Genomic DNA, 17,976 nt, shown 5'->3' with positions numbered 1-17,976 from the left:
AAAGAAAACCATAGATACAAATATGTATTTATGTACGCAGTCTGGTGAAGTGAATATTCAATGCATGATATGTACATTACGTATATATTCATCATATATGTTATCGATTAAGTGTTGGTATGCACAACTTTATGACCTTTTTATTCTTATCACAAACTCAGAAACCCAGAAACTCAGAAGAATGTTATTTTCTTCCTTGTTTAAACTGTTTATTTTGATTTCACACATTTTTGTTGAACTCCAATGAACTTTATCATCGCAGCTAATCAAATTCAGTTATAGTCGTACTTTCGAAAGTAAAATTTTCATTTCAATTAAAATTATATCAAATCCCAATTTTTACTACTTGATTTGTGTTCGTCTATATGTTTGTATATGTGTGTGTGTCTAAAATTAATTAAATTTATTTTGTTCCTCATTAGAAGTTGTGTTCATGACGTAAATTACAAATTTCTTATCACCAGTTTTAATGAACTCATTTGGAAACCCACACTGTAGTCTCATTTAATTGTCGATTTACAGCTACATTTCATTCCACAGATTGTAGCTGTGAAACGATCCATTAAGCAAACTAACATATTACATGTCATAAACCATTATACTATTATGCTACATATACACTATCACTATCGCTAGGAATAATTGCTAGGAAATCATTTTAATTGAAACTTGTGTAAATTACTAAGTAATCTGTTCTTATATATTTCGGAAATCACATAGTTTATAACTGTTTTGTTTATGGATTCGAACTTATTTTACCAGAGGAGTTGTTAATAATATTTAATATAGTATAAAAGTATAGGTACATATTAAACATAACAAAGACTTGTTGTTTAATCTTTCAATATCGACTCTACTGTAACAGAATTCTCATAGGTACTTCTACATAGTAGACATGAGGTCCCCTTTTTGCTTTCCTTGTATTTATATTAGACTTGGTTAATCTGAAGGAACGCATAATAATAGAAATATTTGCACTTTCAATCGGAAATTTGAATAGCCCATTGTAATGCTATCACAGTTGCTAGAAGAAGACGCACTACACTAACCATTGTTAGTGATATTCGAGTGATATCAGTATAGACGGGATATAAAGTAATAGAAACATTATTTCACAGTTGCTAGAAGATGATGCACTTAACTAACCATTGTTAGTGACATCCAAGTGATATCAGTATATCCGAGATACAAAGTGATGGAATCATTATTGTTGAAATATGTCCTCGTTGTTACTAAAGCTGTGTAATAAATAGGGCTTCGAAGCGGAATTTTTTCCTTTCCGGTTGTAAAGAAAAAAAAATATATCGGTTCGATTTTCGGTTTGAAGCTCTGGTATTAAGTCTGACTTTGTAATAACTCAAAATGTATATTTTGCAATAAATACAGTTGGTTCATAAACTCATTTTAATTTTATAGAGTAAAAACAAAAGAAGTAAATAATTTAATTTTAATTTTATATGAAATTATTATATTATATTACATATTACATTTATTAAAAATATAATTTTTATAATGTTAATTTTTTCTTGCTGAGAGTGACGAAAAGAAACTATTTAAAAGTTAAAAGGATTCGAATAGCAACGGAAAGATAAGAACAAAAATTTAGTTAATATATTAAAATTTGGCTGACCATAGAACGCTGCTTAGAGTATTGTCAAGTACTCATCATCAATGGGCTCAGAAAAATTTCGAATTTCTTTTTAATTAATTTATAATTCATATATACTGATTTCAAATAATTTAATATTAATATTTTATATAGTTTTTTTAATTATAATATAGATTAAAATAATTTCTTCATATTCCGCAAAATAAATAATTGTTAATAGCACTGGTAAGGTCTTCTGTCCACCGGAACGTATGAGATCCATTGTCCGGTAAGCGGAAAAATGCTTTTATTCTAAATTAATGCATTAATAAATATTGAACTTCTTTTCTACTTTTATTTACTATTTACGTGCTTATCTATATTAATCTAACTAAAAGCTAATATACCAAAAAACTCAAAGAATAACTTAACATCAGTTCCACCTCGTTTAAGGCAATCAAAGCCATGTTTGTACTTGCAAAGATCATGGAACAGTAACTTGAACCGATGTAGAGTACACAAAACAAAGATGGAAAAAATCATGTGCAACAGACCATCTCAAGTTTTTGACCATCGTATGATTTGAATTTGATTACTGCTAGATTAAATTGAAATCCACGCCAATATCCATCTATGTACATGCATTTCGGCATTGGCGAAAAAAAATACTGTAATTAACTGAAGGAAAACTTCATTGCATAACTGTACTCACACACTTGACCCACTAATTTTTTATGTTTTTAGAACTTTTTGAAAAATATTAAAATTTTTAATTGAAAAAATCAACAAAAAATTCGTTTATTACTCATAAACGCCCTCATGCGTGCACACCTTCGGTAGTACAAAGTTCAAAGCAAAGTACAACCACTGACGACCGAGACCCATTTTTGCTGCCCGTAAACAGCGAAAATATTAAATGTCAAGTATTTATAGCACAAGACATAATTCGGAAATAAATATTTACTGCTCACACATTATAAATCAAACAAGGTCTCTCTTGACTTTCGATAGTCGTGTTTCTGTGAAGTGCGAGTATATTTCTGTACTTGATTAATAAATTTGTTTAAATTTGTTTAAACTCGCAAAATAAAATGGGAGCAAATGTGTCAAATGGTGATTAATTGTTTTCAATACACTGAGTAAAAATTTATACTTCAAACATTAATATATATCCAGTGTGTGCTGCATCTAAAATTTCAACAGAAGGAAATGAATGATGAGCATATTAAGTTAATAGGACTGACATTATAATTTAGTAATATTTACCACCACCTGTGTGTCCACTAACATCGAAATCTATAAACATAACTCTATGACAATCTGGAAAAATAAGTCTATTATTATTCTGTGTACATAATTCATTTCGAACTGACTTACTAAGGAAAATGAATTTCCTAATGCTAACAAAAGAAAACAAGATCTCTCTACTACCGCTTGAATCCAACTCTAGAAATATATCTCTAACACATCTTAAAACTAATCTTCGTTGTTATTTAGGACGTGTGCGAGTTAGGCACACGTCCTAACTCTGCTAAACCAAATTGGAGATTTTTTGGAATTTTTTGCACTGCACACACAACTTAGAATTTCCCTCATTCCCTCATTTCCCTCCCTCAGTTACTTCTATTATTACCTCGGCTACAACAATCACATCTTATAAACTGAAGAAATATGAATCTTTTAATATACTAACCTTTAGCTTTCCGTTTGCTGACATTTGTGTGAACGCGCTATAGAGAGGATTGAAGTTTTTCAAAAGGCTAAAATATCTAGAACTATCTAACTAGAATATACTTTAGTTACAATTAAAGTATAATTATTATTATACTTAGTTGTCACTTACCATATAGCAATAGCAACTGAATTTGTATGTCTGAAATTCGAAAAAAAAATTTAATTATTTATATATTCATTTAATTATATATTTGTTTATTTAGTATATATTTATTCAAGTAATTGCTTATTTATATATTTATTAATTTATTATGTTCAAATATTTAAATATTTAGATATATATAAGGGAGCATGTTATATCAGGTGAAAAAACAAAACTTGACAAAACGAATACGAATTTATCCAAGCACTTAATTGCTAGAAATTGCTAGAATTTATGAATGGGGGGCACTGTAGATCTTAAGATTGCAGAGCATGTCTTATTAAATAGTCATATCCGTAATAATATTAAATACTAAATATGTTACTAAAGTTCCGAGGCCAATAAATTTGATAACTCTAACATATATTGCTGACGTTACATGAAAAGATATGATTAGATTAATTCCTGATATTGTTTCAGTTTTTTTTTATATTCACATACATATGTACGAAATTAGACCTTAATTTTTTAATATTGGAAATATTTTAATAAAGTTCTTTTCAATATTTTCTTTGCAGTTGATCTTGCCACTGCCTTGGCTGTTATTGTTTTATTCGTTTTTTAATGTATGTATGCGTATATGCGCAGCTATGAACGTAAGCAAATATCAAGTTTGCTGAAATGTATATTTTTAAGCTTTAATTTAATTGTAATAATTTTTAAAAGTTAAGAGTTTAATATACTCTTTTATATATGTATATTGCCTTTTATACCTTCCGGTACAAGCATATCGGTAAAGTTGATTTTGATGTCACAGCTTTATATTCAACTGATCATTTGTTTGTACAGGCAGGTAGGTCGCTCAGATTCAGGCTGTGCGGTTTAGAAACTTCTGTAGATGGTTAATTATAATTACCCATATCTTTCTGAGAGTATTACACAAAAAATATTCAGAGGAGCTTATGATACAATAATGCTTTAAGAAAAAGATCAAATCAGAGGAGGAAGTAGAAACAAGTAAGAGAACCACTGAGAGAGATCTCGAGATATATTAATTATAAATGTTACATGAGAAAAACTTATATTGGGACGGACAGACAGTCGAAGGTATAAACTCGATTTTTTTATATATCAAAAAACATAATTTTTTTTATCTCAATATATGTTTGCGAAGTGTGATAAACTAAACGTTAGAACTCGATTTGTAGATTATGAATAAAATAAAAATTACTTGCGCTTTTAAGGTAATTAAACTGATGATTATAGCAAATATCATTTTAATCTTAAAAACATTTGTATGTGTAATATTAAATATTTTTGTATAGTTGGTTTTAGTTAATAAAACATATTTTAAAACAATTAAATTAATATCAAATAATTTGTTGCAGTTATATTACCACTATTACTACTACTATATTGAGGTATATAAATAGTATGGATATGTTATATTATTTTGCAGTTTGAACACCAAAAGACCTGTCTACATAAACCAATTAAGCAGAAATAGATAATTGATGACTATCTTGATCATGTGAATAAAATTTCAAACCAATCATAGAAAATGTATATACGAATATTTCATTAGTTAACCCGTTAATATCATCTACCACTTCTTTGTTTTGATATATGTTAAAGATTGTTGTATGATGTTAAGTACTATAGACTTTATAGTATCTCCAATTATTTTACACAAGTGTACTTTCTCTTTGCATTTAAACTGTATGTGTTCACAGTATTCGCCGTCTACATTTTGCCCAGCCCAATGTACTCCCCAATAAATCTGTTAAAAAATTCTAATGTTTCTTCCTGCAATAATATTTGTCATTTTTCTATATAACTCATTAAATCTGTTTGAACTGATGTTAATAAATATGTTCTAAATTATAATACCTAGTCTTTCTATCTAACTCATAATGTCAAAGCAAATAAATGACCGTTTGTAGCGTACACTTCTGTACATCAAAATTGTTTCTATTTTGTTATCAAAATGTGAATTTTGTTCTATTGTAGAAAATTTGATAATATTTAGCTAATAAATTATATTTCACCTATAAAATTTTGCAAATAATTTGTTTTGCTAATTTCTTGCAAATTTGATAAGAAAAAAATAGAAAAAAAAAGACGAGTTTTTAAAAGTGCGTAAAAACAAGTCTACATAGTGTTAAATTAATAGATATATTAGTAAATAAAAAAATATATAAAACGTATAAAAAAAATTACTAAAAACTTGTTATCAGTTTCTTATCAATGAAAACGACGACGTCATTAACACACAATAAAACTGAATAGCAAAAAATTTATTAAAAAAATTTTAATATTTTTTATCAGTAAAAAAAAAATTATTAAAAAAAAATTATTAAAAAAAATATGAAAAAACATTAAAAAATACATAATGAAATTCATCTGCTGTTTAGCTACACAAGACTGTAAACATTTTTTTGACGCCAGTATTAATTAAATTAATATGATTGAATGATAATGACGTTACGAATGTTGATGACGAATTTTTAATTCAAAAGAATTCGCATATGAATCTTTTAACTAAATTTACCGGCAATAGAAATGCAAAGCAGATTTAATCAATTTGCTTTCTACGCAAATCAAGCAAATAACTTGACTAACAGCGGCGGTACCTGTGAAATGATTTTAAAATCTATTAAACAGACGGTTAGTAAAGTTTTAAATGTAAAGAAAGATATTGTTGTGATAAGAAAACGCAACCCCAAGTTTCTAAAAAAAATCTTAAAAAAATCACTTCTCACCGACATTGAACAAATTCTTATTAATTGCTTCACATTATCTCAACCCATGTCTGGATGACATTAATCAATTTTCTTTTAAATTCTTCTTATTCTTTTTATAATTTAGAACTTAGAAATAATCACCTGCCTGCATATTCTAAGATAAACATCATATTCATATTCTATATTACATTCTATTTAAGTGTCCAAGTCTTCATATATACTCGCTGTCGTGGTTTCTCAATATTTGATACTATGTCCCATTTCTTTAATATATCACTAACTTACTATTAATAAGCTTAGTTAGATACCTTCGAATGCAAGATTATATGTCACAAACTTGGTTCAATTAAAGAAGAAGACGGCACCTATCGGCTGAGATTTAATGACGAATGTCAAAAAGAGCAAGAGAGAACAGCCAGCAATAAGCAAGAGAGTAAGACTTAAGCAACTACAATGGGCTGGATATATTTAAAGAGTGAGTGAGTACGTGCTACCCCAACAAAACGAATATTTCAACATGCACCAGTAGAAGAAAGGAAAAAAGTGCGTCTGAGTTTACGCAGAATAGATAATGCGGATCAAACAGCGCAACAGCTTGGAAGTAGAAACTGGAGAATGATAGCAAACGACAGAGATACGTGAAGGAGTTTTCAGAGTGAGGTCAAGATTCGCTGCAGCACTAATGATGTTGATGAATTTACTGTAGTCCTCTTCTCCTTGTGAAACATAGAGGCTATATATACTCTGCTTATATTTCCATTAGGAACTCCCTTCCCTTTATTACACTCAGAATAATAATTTGGTTGATTTAACCAGATTCTAATTACATCTCATGTTAATATAATCTTATTTGACATATCATGTTGATTCAACCATATCATATGTTGGTTTTCATATCTTCTTTACCACATGAGGTAAAATTTTTCTAACAAAAAGATCAGATCAATTTAACTTATATGTGGTTAGAACATATTTTTCTGAGTGTACTGAGTCATTTATATAATGTTCAATACCGCTAAAAGGGTCTCCAATGATAGTGATTAGCATATCTCTATAATTTCCAATTTTGTTACAATTATCTAGGAGATTTAACACTTTCAGTTGATAAAAACTCTTCTTGGTTTAACTACGCAAAAATAGTTTTACTGAAATTAATATCACTTATTCACCTATCTTTTATTTATTTTTAATATTATTAGAATTTCATTTTCCACACATATTATTACTTTCTATCCATGCTCTCTGGTCTCTCCATTTTGTGCTTGATTTTAGGAATGGCATGTTATCTGATACGTTACCACAATTCTTTTCTGAAAATCTTAAGTAGTTCTAGTGGATGAAAGTCTCACATGGAAGTTTGTGATGCTTTTCACCTAATCAAAAAAAAAACCAACTAACACATGGACGTCCGATCTGGACTTTTTAGATGTATGCTTCTATATACTTATGTCATATTATCATATTATCTTATATTCGTATTATATATAACACGTATCTTTACTTTATAGAAAACTTTTCGAGAATTGCGCTTATACAATTGCCTGCTATAAATCATAAATAGCACTAAGAAAATATTTTTAACCTGTTGTCATCCATGACTTATTTAATGGCCACTTAATACCGGTAGCAAGGGTTTCCCTCAACTATTTTTAATAGAAAGAAACAGCTGATACTGCGTATTGTGTTTCAAAAACGCTTTATAATTTATAAAGCAATTAGATTGATTGCTTACATAGTTGTATTTGTTAAAAGTTTATGACTGCATTTATAAGTAAATATTTAATGAATTTAAAAAAAACACTAACAACAACAACAATATTAGAAGTGCCGTGTAATATCATAGAGAAAAATTCATAATACGAAAGTCAAATATTTGCTCTACTAAGTCCACAAAATATTTGCAATGGGTTAAAGCGGTGTAGATATGTTAGCGGGTGTATCTATTTATTTGCTTAGGTCTGTAACGCTGTGGTTGTTGTTTTTTTTAAAGTAGGCTCGGTGGCGTTTTGGAGGGTGCTCTTGAAAGCACTAATTCAATGATTTTTTATTGAATATTTTTACTTTATTTGCACATATTTGTTTTTGCTATTTTAGGACACGAAAAAAACTAAAGAAAATTAGATAAAAATAAGTTAAAAATAGTGCCGAGGCTTAAAACAGTTGTTGCGTTTTTTTGGTTTCTAGAAATGTGTACATGTGGTTTCGGTGAGAAAGATTCCTACAACTGAATGTGTTTAATTGAAAAAGAAATACAAAATAGCCGATAATATTACAAACCACCTGAGTAATGGGAAATTAAGTGATTAATATTGGATTGGACGAAATGTATATGACGTATTTATACTCGCTAAACTACAAAGCGCAACAACTTCCAAATGGTAAGCAATTTTTTGAGCATTGAAAATCTTTATAGGAAGGTTCTTTTCAGAAATTTTCAATCCTAACGGCTTTTATACGCCAATTATTGTATTGTCATGGCTTTCATTTGTCTGCTTGTTAGACTGAGTCAGTGCTCAGTCTAAATTGAATATAAGTTTGGCGAGAAAGTCTGAACTGACTTTATAGTCTTAAGACAGTCCAAACAGCTTATACAAGTCCTTAAAAAAATTGACAGATTTCTCTGTCTAAATAAATCTGCACTCAGATAAGTCACTGATTTCTTAACTGAGCTATTACTTGATTGCTACTGTTATCTACCACGTTTTAAAGATTGGACTAAAGAACTACGACACCTGTAAATTCAGTATAATTTTGAGTTAAGCACTTCCCATCTGCTCGTGTTCTGCGATTTTAAGAAACAAGTTTAGTAGCTGCATTTTATATTTATTAAATCGCTAGAGGTCAGAGAATTAAAACTAAGAAAAAATCATTATGTTTGTCAATGGCCATAATTTCTACAGGGTAACTTAAGAAATTCTCTCCAGACATAGCATAATATACCTTACAGGTCGAAGTATACCATTATTCCTTATAATACTCGTAAGAGGTGTTTCAGTTGAGAAGAACAGTGCTTATGAAAACACAGAAACTATATTTTTAAATATGACAGTTCCAAATATTATACAAAAGTAATCATTGCAAATTATAAGCTAGTGAAGGTACGGAAAAACTTCACTCACTGTTGTTATTAAAATTATAATACAAAAAATACGACATTACCTAGCTAACGTATTACTAGAATAGTTAATGAAAGAAGATTTATTATTATTATTATTCAATAATAGGCTATGAACGCACTCCGACCTTAAAGATCTATTGTGCGCCTAAAGGCCTAATTAAAACAATTCTAGACTATTTATAAATATCGTAATTGCTGTGGAGTTAATTTTACCTATTTGATTTGGGACTAAGATCCCACTTCCAAAGTAGTCAAGCATAAGTCTCGCCGGCGATATGTAGTTGCATAGAATATTTTTTGATGTTTCCTTCTCCTCATGTCAAAGTCGGCAGGAATCGCTTACTATCGTACGTACATTCTTCATGTAGTAATTGAGTTTACAGTGTTCTGTAAGAAGTTCAGTGTAGATTTTAATACCGTTTTTACTAAGGTTAAGAATAGCATCAACTCTGACGTGTTTAGGATAAATGAAGGTTTAAGAAAATTGGCAAACAAGACTAACCGGTCAAGGTATTAAAGATTAATCACAAAACTGTTTTAAACTATTTTTATAATATTGGTTATTATAATAAATTTAATATTTGGGTACATGGTCTGCCCTAAACTAAGTAAATTCAGGTAGAGTATGTATAGGTAGTTAGGTTAGGTATATTGACAGCATAAGGGTTGTGTAGAAGAGTTATATGTTTAGTAAGTGCAAGTGGATAATGATAGATGCAAACAGTATAGACACAAACGATAGTTGAATAGTACCTATTGTAAGGAATATGGATAATGTAATATAAATAGTATAAACAGAGTAGCATATACTATAAATCTAGCGTAGCATATAGTATAAATCTAGTGTAGCATATAGTATAAATTGATAGTATCTATATAGTTCAGAAAGATTGTATAAAAAAGTTAATGCCAAAAAGGAAACATATGTACCATATGCACTACGAATCTGAATCTATTAGTAGCACTAACTAGTATCAAAAATTGAATTCGTTTAACAATTCAAAGTGATAAGTAGAAGACAATCTATACACGTGTATTTTTACTTTTCTATTTAAAATTTAAAAAAAGTTATATTATATTTACTTATATTTACAAGTTAATGTAGTTGTTGTCTTATCATTCTTACATTTATATCAAAATATTTAATTATAATATTTTAGGCCAGCTAAAGGCTTTTGCACCCAAAGCAATACATTCGACCTTACTATGTGATTGATCGCTATTGGTAGTTTTACAATAAATAAATAAAATATTTTAGAATTACTATCTGTATTGTTTATTTTATTTAATTTTATTTTATTTTTGTTATTCCAACAACGTTATAAGTGTGTAGTCGCAATATTCAGCTCGCATACACCTTTCCCCTACCTCATTGTGAAGATATAACTGATGCTCCAAAAGTTTTTCGCGATTTGATTGTTTCCTAAATCCATGGCATTAGGTCAGCACTTTGGAGCAATCACAGTTTTTATTGTTAGCATTTTCTTTGCGGTAATATACGTTCACGAATTAATCAGTAACAATTTTAAATACTTTCATATGTAAATGATATTCATCATTAGTATTCACCAATAAAAGATTTCAGCTATTAGGTGAAATTCAATATAAAAACTTCAAACTGACATTGACCTAAAAATCTCCATATTTGACTAACTTACGAGCAAAAAGATATAAATACCGAAAGAGAACTAACTTTCCTCAGATAAAAATTTATTGGAATAATTAATTTTTTTTTTTTATTAAAAAAGATTTACTAAAGTGATTGATTAAAGCTATATGCATAAATAACGTGAAAAAACCAAAGTCAAAATTAATCCAAATAACATATTTTTATAGAAAGAAATTCAATAAAATAAAAATTAATTAAAATCACTTAATTAACGAACGCACAAACCTAAAGTTCTTTTACTTAGATCAAATTTAAATATAATCTCCTCTTCATACATATATATATTTCTAGAGAAATACTATTCATAGTAATCAAAATAAAATGTTAATATCTTATGTTAATATGTACACGTAATACCAAAGTCTTGGATCCACTAAATTTACTCAGTGAAATCTTACTTATACTAACTACTTTCATATGATTGCTGAAAGGCTATATCTCCACACATTTACACATTTTTGATCTAAAAAATTAGGGTCAGATATTGTTCTTATGTGATATGAAGCTCACATAAATATATAAAAGACAATGAACTGCGGTCCTATGCTCCTTCTAGCACCTCTGCTCCTTGCTTCCGTCTTGCCATAGAATTTTCCTTCTCTATTGTATACATTAATCCCAGTTTTCGTATTTTGAACACACCGAGAACTGTCACAACTAAAAAAAAAAGTTCAAAACCTTGATATACTGACAATTAGTTTCCTAGGCGACAAAAGGAATACCATAATTTTTTTTTTTTGAATATCCCAAATAAATGAGGTTATCTTACCATGGGCTTAAAACAAAATTTTTAAACATAACTATATAACTACATAATATACATACATACAAAGCGCGTAATCTCTTTTCTACTTTCTTCATAAAAATCCATTTTTCAAATCGTGTTTCTTTTTCATGAAGAAAGCTTATTCGATTTTAACTTAATTAGGGTTCGAAATGGCTTATTGTAAATTTTACAAAGTGGCATTAATTTCGTCCCGGTTTTCATTGACGAGATATATTTGGACGCCTCGAAAGACAGTAGTTTGTAGTTGCAGACCCGATTGTTATCCGTAATATCGTTTTAACAAAATAAACGAAATAAAAATAAAATATTCTTTTCTTTTAAAATTGTAAATATATGTTAATAATAATATTGTTTATAGTAAATAATATTGTTTAAATACTTTTATTTTTCGAAATTAACAAAATTTCTTAAAAATGCATATACACTCTCAATAACGAAAAAATGCAAACAAGCTATAAATTTGTAGAGTTAGGAAAATATTAATAAAATAATTAATTAGTTATTTAAAAATTTATTACTAATTTACGTTGAATTCTACACAAATATCTATTAACATATTTTTAATGACAATAGCACGTTGAGTGACTACCTTGATAATGTTCGATCGTGACGTCTACAGACAGGTTGGTGAGTTATCTAAAGAATCTTGTAGTACATAAGATCTACATTGTAGTTGTAAATATTTCCGGTATATTGTTTGTCAATATTTTTAATAAGATACTTTTTTTTTGCAATAAGATTTTTTCTACACTTTTTTGAATTATTTCAACGGATGTAAAATGTTTAGTCATGTCGTGTAAATGCATTATAAGTGGAATTTCAATTATTTAATTTTAATTATGCTATACACACTTTTAATTATTGTAATAATTTATTTGCAATTGCAAATTGCAATTAAGGTTTTCTGGATAATATAATTAAAGCGAAACACTTAATGATCTAGCACATTCGGGATATAGTAAAATCGAGTTTCAAAAATTAGTAACACTTTATGTTGGACAATTATAATGCTATAATAGTTACATTATAAACACTCTATGATCAATAGCATCCTAAGTAGCGAAATAAATTGTGATTCCATTAAAAGATACTACAAAAAATATTTATACTTAATTACTACGAGTAGCATAACACAAATGAGATACTAGGATTGGGTGTGAAAAATCCAAACTACCATTGTCAAATACCTAAGACTTTCACTATGGATTGAGACATTTTACTATAGGAATCTATAGAGTAATGATCCTGACAGACAACCCAAAAATAGATCTTACAAAAATATTTACCTTTAACAGATAGATTTTGAAATTAAGAATTTAATATCTGAGAGTGCAAGAAAGTACCAATCAATCATCCTAAATAGTGCCTATAAAACACAACTTCACATGAAAATTTTTATAGATATATTGTAATATATGTTAATGTAACTATGAAACGGACAATGAAACGCTGCTGCAAGTCACAAACCAAGAAAACCCTACGAAGAGGTCTGTCATGCTGTCCTATATTGGAACCCGGACCGCCATGGCATTTCTCGGACCACCATCCTTAATGAAATGAACAAATGATTTAATAAATTAAGATATCTAGCAGTAAACAGAAATACCTGGCGATTCTATGTTCGTGGTGGAATACTGAGATGCTGAGAATAAATATACCATAATATTTATGTATATATTACTTTTTTCTTTAAGAAATTTTATCGGTTCTTAGACCTTAATGTTTTTTTTATTATTTTAGAACTGAAATTATAGTAATAATAGTATGAAGAAGTGAAGAGTATCACAAAAGAGAAAACTTTTTTGGTCTGTTTTAATAATAATATAATAAAGTAAATTGAGTCCTTAGAAATGATCATGTCTATTGTAAAATTATTGTATCAAAGAGAGTCTTATGCCTAAATGTGTACAGTTAGTTTTGGTACCGCTATAATCATGGTCGGAGGAATTATATATCAAATCTGTTGTGAAATTATTGAAACAGTTATAGTGGATCTTAGGCATATGGTTACAAAAATTATTATATAACTGCTTTTCTTATAATAATATTACGAGGAGGTAAATAATTTCAAAGAAGTCGTTTATTTTATTCTAAAGTTTTTACATTACATGGGGTCTTAGGTAGCATATAAGTGTGTGCATTTTATTTGGGAACTACCGTTCCCATAAAATAAATAAAGAGGAAACTATGATATGTATACATATATTTTACGTATAGGCATATTTAGCAGATTTAGTGAATAATCAAAATGTATTCCCTGCAATAGATATGCTAAAGTTGGAAATTCCTTTCAATTTTCAAACCATACCATTGTTCTTCTGTCTGTCCGTCCAAAATGAATGCCATAAAACTCTTTCTTATTTCAAATACAAAAAGCAAAAAAAAAAAACTATAATTACATTTTATTTAATAAAAAAGGCATAAAATTTTATGAGAACTTTCAAATTAAATCTACAAAATTCTTTTTATTGTTACGGGTATTTGTTTGAGGGTTGCCTAAAATATTCCGTATCGAAACCAAAAAAAAACGAAAAGAAATTAGTATAAAATTTAAAATAAAATAAAAATAAAAAACTTTTATTTAAAAACATTGCGAAGCATTTTAAAAATGTTTGCGAAATTTTTCTTCCAATTGTGCAATTCTACATCTTCGATGGCAAACAGAAGATTGGCCTGTGGCAAGACACCTTTTATTCTAATTTTCGGTACTCCTTTCCTTTGATTACTCTTAACTTTACTTCATAGAGGTTCTTTATGAACTATAAAACTTAAAACTATACAAAAATAAATAAAATAATAAAAATAGCTTAAGTGTACTCGTACTACTGACTGTTTACCACTGGAGTTGCGCTGAGAAAAACTCTTGAAGATAAACTGGTAAGCTATAGAAATGCTAAGAACGACCGAAAGAACGACCGACAACGGCAGCAACCAACCGATTTTTGTAACCGCATTGAGTACATTAAATATTTAGGTTACACTCTGTACCACTTTATGACTTAACCCCTGCGGGTTATAAAACTAAAGTTACGAGCTTGATGAAGTTATTCACATTTCTCAGAACAAAATTATTTTCAAATTGAGTATGCACGAGTACACGTATCAGATACTCGTACCTACAAATGCATATAGGAATAAGCAGTACGAGTTAATAGGTTTATGTCTCATTACTGTTATGTATATTCCAAATATTCAAGAGATGCTATGTGAGTGTGGGTATAAGTAGAAGAACTTATCGAATCGTACTTCGCTTTACGGGGTTGAGATGCTGTGAAACTTCTAATTAGATGTTCTATTAAATTGCATTAATTTTGCAAATATGCAGAGGGAGTGAAATTATATAGAAGATGATGTAGCTAACAGGCTTCTAGTAAAATTTAATATTAATATTTTCAAGCAATAATAATATAAACAGAAAAGTGATGCATTAATTTTTTTTATTTCAATTAATTTTTATAATACTGCGGATGTAGGTTTGTGATATGGGCTAAATGCATTGCGGCCAAGAAATTTCAGTAACTCTGACAAGCTAGACTACGAAGAGAGAGAGTATTTATAATACAATTACATCGATTCTAATTAAAATGCAATTGATTTAAAATCAAAACTAATTAAATTAATTAAAATTAATTAAAATGGTGTAGATTACAATAATTTTAAGTGTTCAATTCAATTTGAACACATTTTCAATAGATATAAAACAGCCTAAAAATGAAAATAATATTGATTTAGAGAGAAATCAATTCGGTTTAAAGGGACATTGAATTGAATCAGAAAAAAATCGAATCGAAAATCGAAACGAAACAAATCAAATCGATTTAGAGAGAAACGTAATTGACTGAGAAACAAATCGAATCGATTTGGAAAAAAAACTAATCGATTCAGAAATAGATCGAATCGCTTCAAAAATAAATCATTTTGATGTAGCAGGAATTCGAAACGATTCAGAAAAATATATTTAAAGAAATCACATCGATTAAAAAATCAAACGAATCGTTAAAAAAATTAATAGAATCGAACATTAGTATCGCTTCAGAAAAAATTTATTTTGATTCAGAAAGAAATTGAATCGATACAGAAAGGGACCAATTCGATTTAGAAGGAAATCCGATCGGTATAAAAAGAAGTTGAAAGATTTAATAATCGAAGTGATTTTAAATGATATTAAATTGATTTAGAAAGAAATAAAATCGATTGTGAAGCAAATTCAATTAATTAAGAAAGAAAGTAAAATGATTTAGAAAGAAATCAAATTGACTCAGAAATAAATCGAATCGATTTAAAAAAAAACAATAAGTTTTTAATAATACGGTAACACAATGAACCTATAGGCCTAAGCGGATTCCTAGAGATCGGCATAACCTAACCTAAGCTAAAAAATCGATTTAGAGAGAAATCCAACGGATTAAGAGAGAAATCGAATTGAAAAAATTAAATAGATATTGAAAAAAAATTAAAATAGAAATCGATTTCTGTCACTGGAAAGAAATCAAATCAATTTAAAAAGAAATTATATTTAAGTTGAAGGAATGGCAAATATGATCCAGTTGTTTTTTTCGAATCAAAGAAATATGATCAGAAATTTAACTTAAATTACAGAAAAGGTATATAAGGATAAAAATTTTATATATTTTATATAATATGTTTGATAATTTAATTGCAGTTGTGAATATCATGAAGCTTCGCCTACGGTTCTAAGATTCTGCTTAGATCTAGTATAGGCTTATCTAAATTTTTACTATTCTATATACTATCATCTTAATACAATATGATTTCTTAATTGACAGTAGACAGATATAATAAAATAAATCGAGTCCTTAGAAATGATCATGTCTATTGTAAAATTATTGTATCAAAGAGAGTCTTATGCCTAAATGTGTACAGTTAGTTTTGGTACCGCTATAATCATGGTCGGAGGAATTATATATCAAATCTATTGTAAAATTATTGAAACAGTTATAGTGGATTTTAGGCATTTTAGGCATTTTATAAGAACTGTCTATAATGATATCAGTTTACGTAAATGCACAGGACTTTGACTCTTAAAAAATAAGCAGTTATCTCTGTAGCAATTTGAACTATTTTTAGACGACAGACGTAGTGAAATATACATCTATTTAAAACCTCTTAGGAACTAGCGATTAGATTGTTCTCTTAAGGTACAGGTTTTCGCTTCTGAACGAACTTTTTGCTTTTTTTCGTAGGGTGAATTCTAGAAATAATGCTTTTACAATTTTATCAATGGACTCATCATAATTGAAAAACTCCAAAAATTATATTTTTTGAGATTTATCTATAAGAACTAATAATAAAATCAGGCAACAAGTTTTTAGCTTTTAGTCCACAGAGTAGTGGCATAGTACGTACCTGCAAGATACGAAAAATTTAACGTTTCAATTCTGTCAGTTTTTTTTTACCAAAGTTTTTCAAAATTTTTAACAATCCATATTTATGCATATTTTGCATAAAAAACTATTTTAATTATTAACATATAATTTTTACAGAAAGTTGTGATGAGTACAATGGTATTATTAGTACATATGGTTTTAAGTCACAAACAAATTCTTTTTAAATTTTTCAAAATCTCTTCATTTGTAGATATACGGAATTTACTTTATTGGAGACACATAAACTTTGGGACCGAATACGCACGACAACGTCTTGAATTGCAATGAGTGCAACCTTGGACATGTTCAGTCGAGGTTTTCGTAAAACATTTATGTTGTATTACTGGATAGTTATGCACTATTCACTATTCACAGAGCTTTAAATTTAGTTTGTGCGTAGGGCTTGATACCTGTCGTATGAAATCAGGGATAATGTAAGGCATGCAAATAAAAATTGTCTTGAAAATAGTATTTTTAAGTGAAAGATATCTTTCACTTAAATATGTAAATGAATAATATAATTTATGATATATTTTATATTATATACAAACATAAAGTATAAGTATGATATATGGCACAATGCTCTCTTAGAGAAATTTTTGAACACACATCATTTAATATAGCCAATAGCCACATAGGCCTAAAGTCAAGCACGTCGGTCTACAATTTGACTATATGAAGGCAATTTACTTTCTCAACAAAGGCAAGTTTCTAATAATTAAAAGTTTCAGATATACATAGGCATGTCAGTTTCTTAGTCTGTGTTTTTGGCGATTTATTACTTAGTTGTTATTGACATTTTTAAACAAAGATGAACATGAGCTTAGGAACTATTTTGAAACTATTGAAAGACTTATCTTATCATCC

The 17,976-nt window shown here is 28.4% G+C and overlaps 1 long non-coding RNA gene across 3 annotated transcripts in view; it reads right to left on the bottom strand.

The window, feature by feature from the left end:
* The window catches only part of LOC119687436, a 48,099-nt gene that overhangs the window by 26,846 nt on the left and 3,277 nt on the right, over positions 1 to 17,976 (bottom strand). For all 3 annotated transcript variants that reach the window (XR_005253165.1, XR_005253164.1, XR_005253166.1), the window contains exon 3: positions 3,432 to 3,461. This is a non-coding gene — a long non-coding RNA (uncharacterized LOC119687436). The remainder of the gene's footprint in view (positions 1 to 3,431; positions 3,462 to 17,976) is intronic.

The sequence above is a fragment of the Teleopsis dalmanni genome, chromosome X (genome assembly GCF_002237135.1).
Source record: "Teleopsis dalmanni isolate 2A chromosome X, ASM223713v2, whole genome shotgun sequence".
Lineage (NCBI taxonomy): Eukaryota > Metazoa > Arthropoda > Insecta > Diptera > Diopsidae > Teleopsis > Teleopsis dalmanni.
Note: the sequence above shows the minus strand (reverse complement) of the source record. Positions and strands in the feature narration are given on the sequence as shown.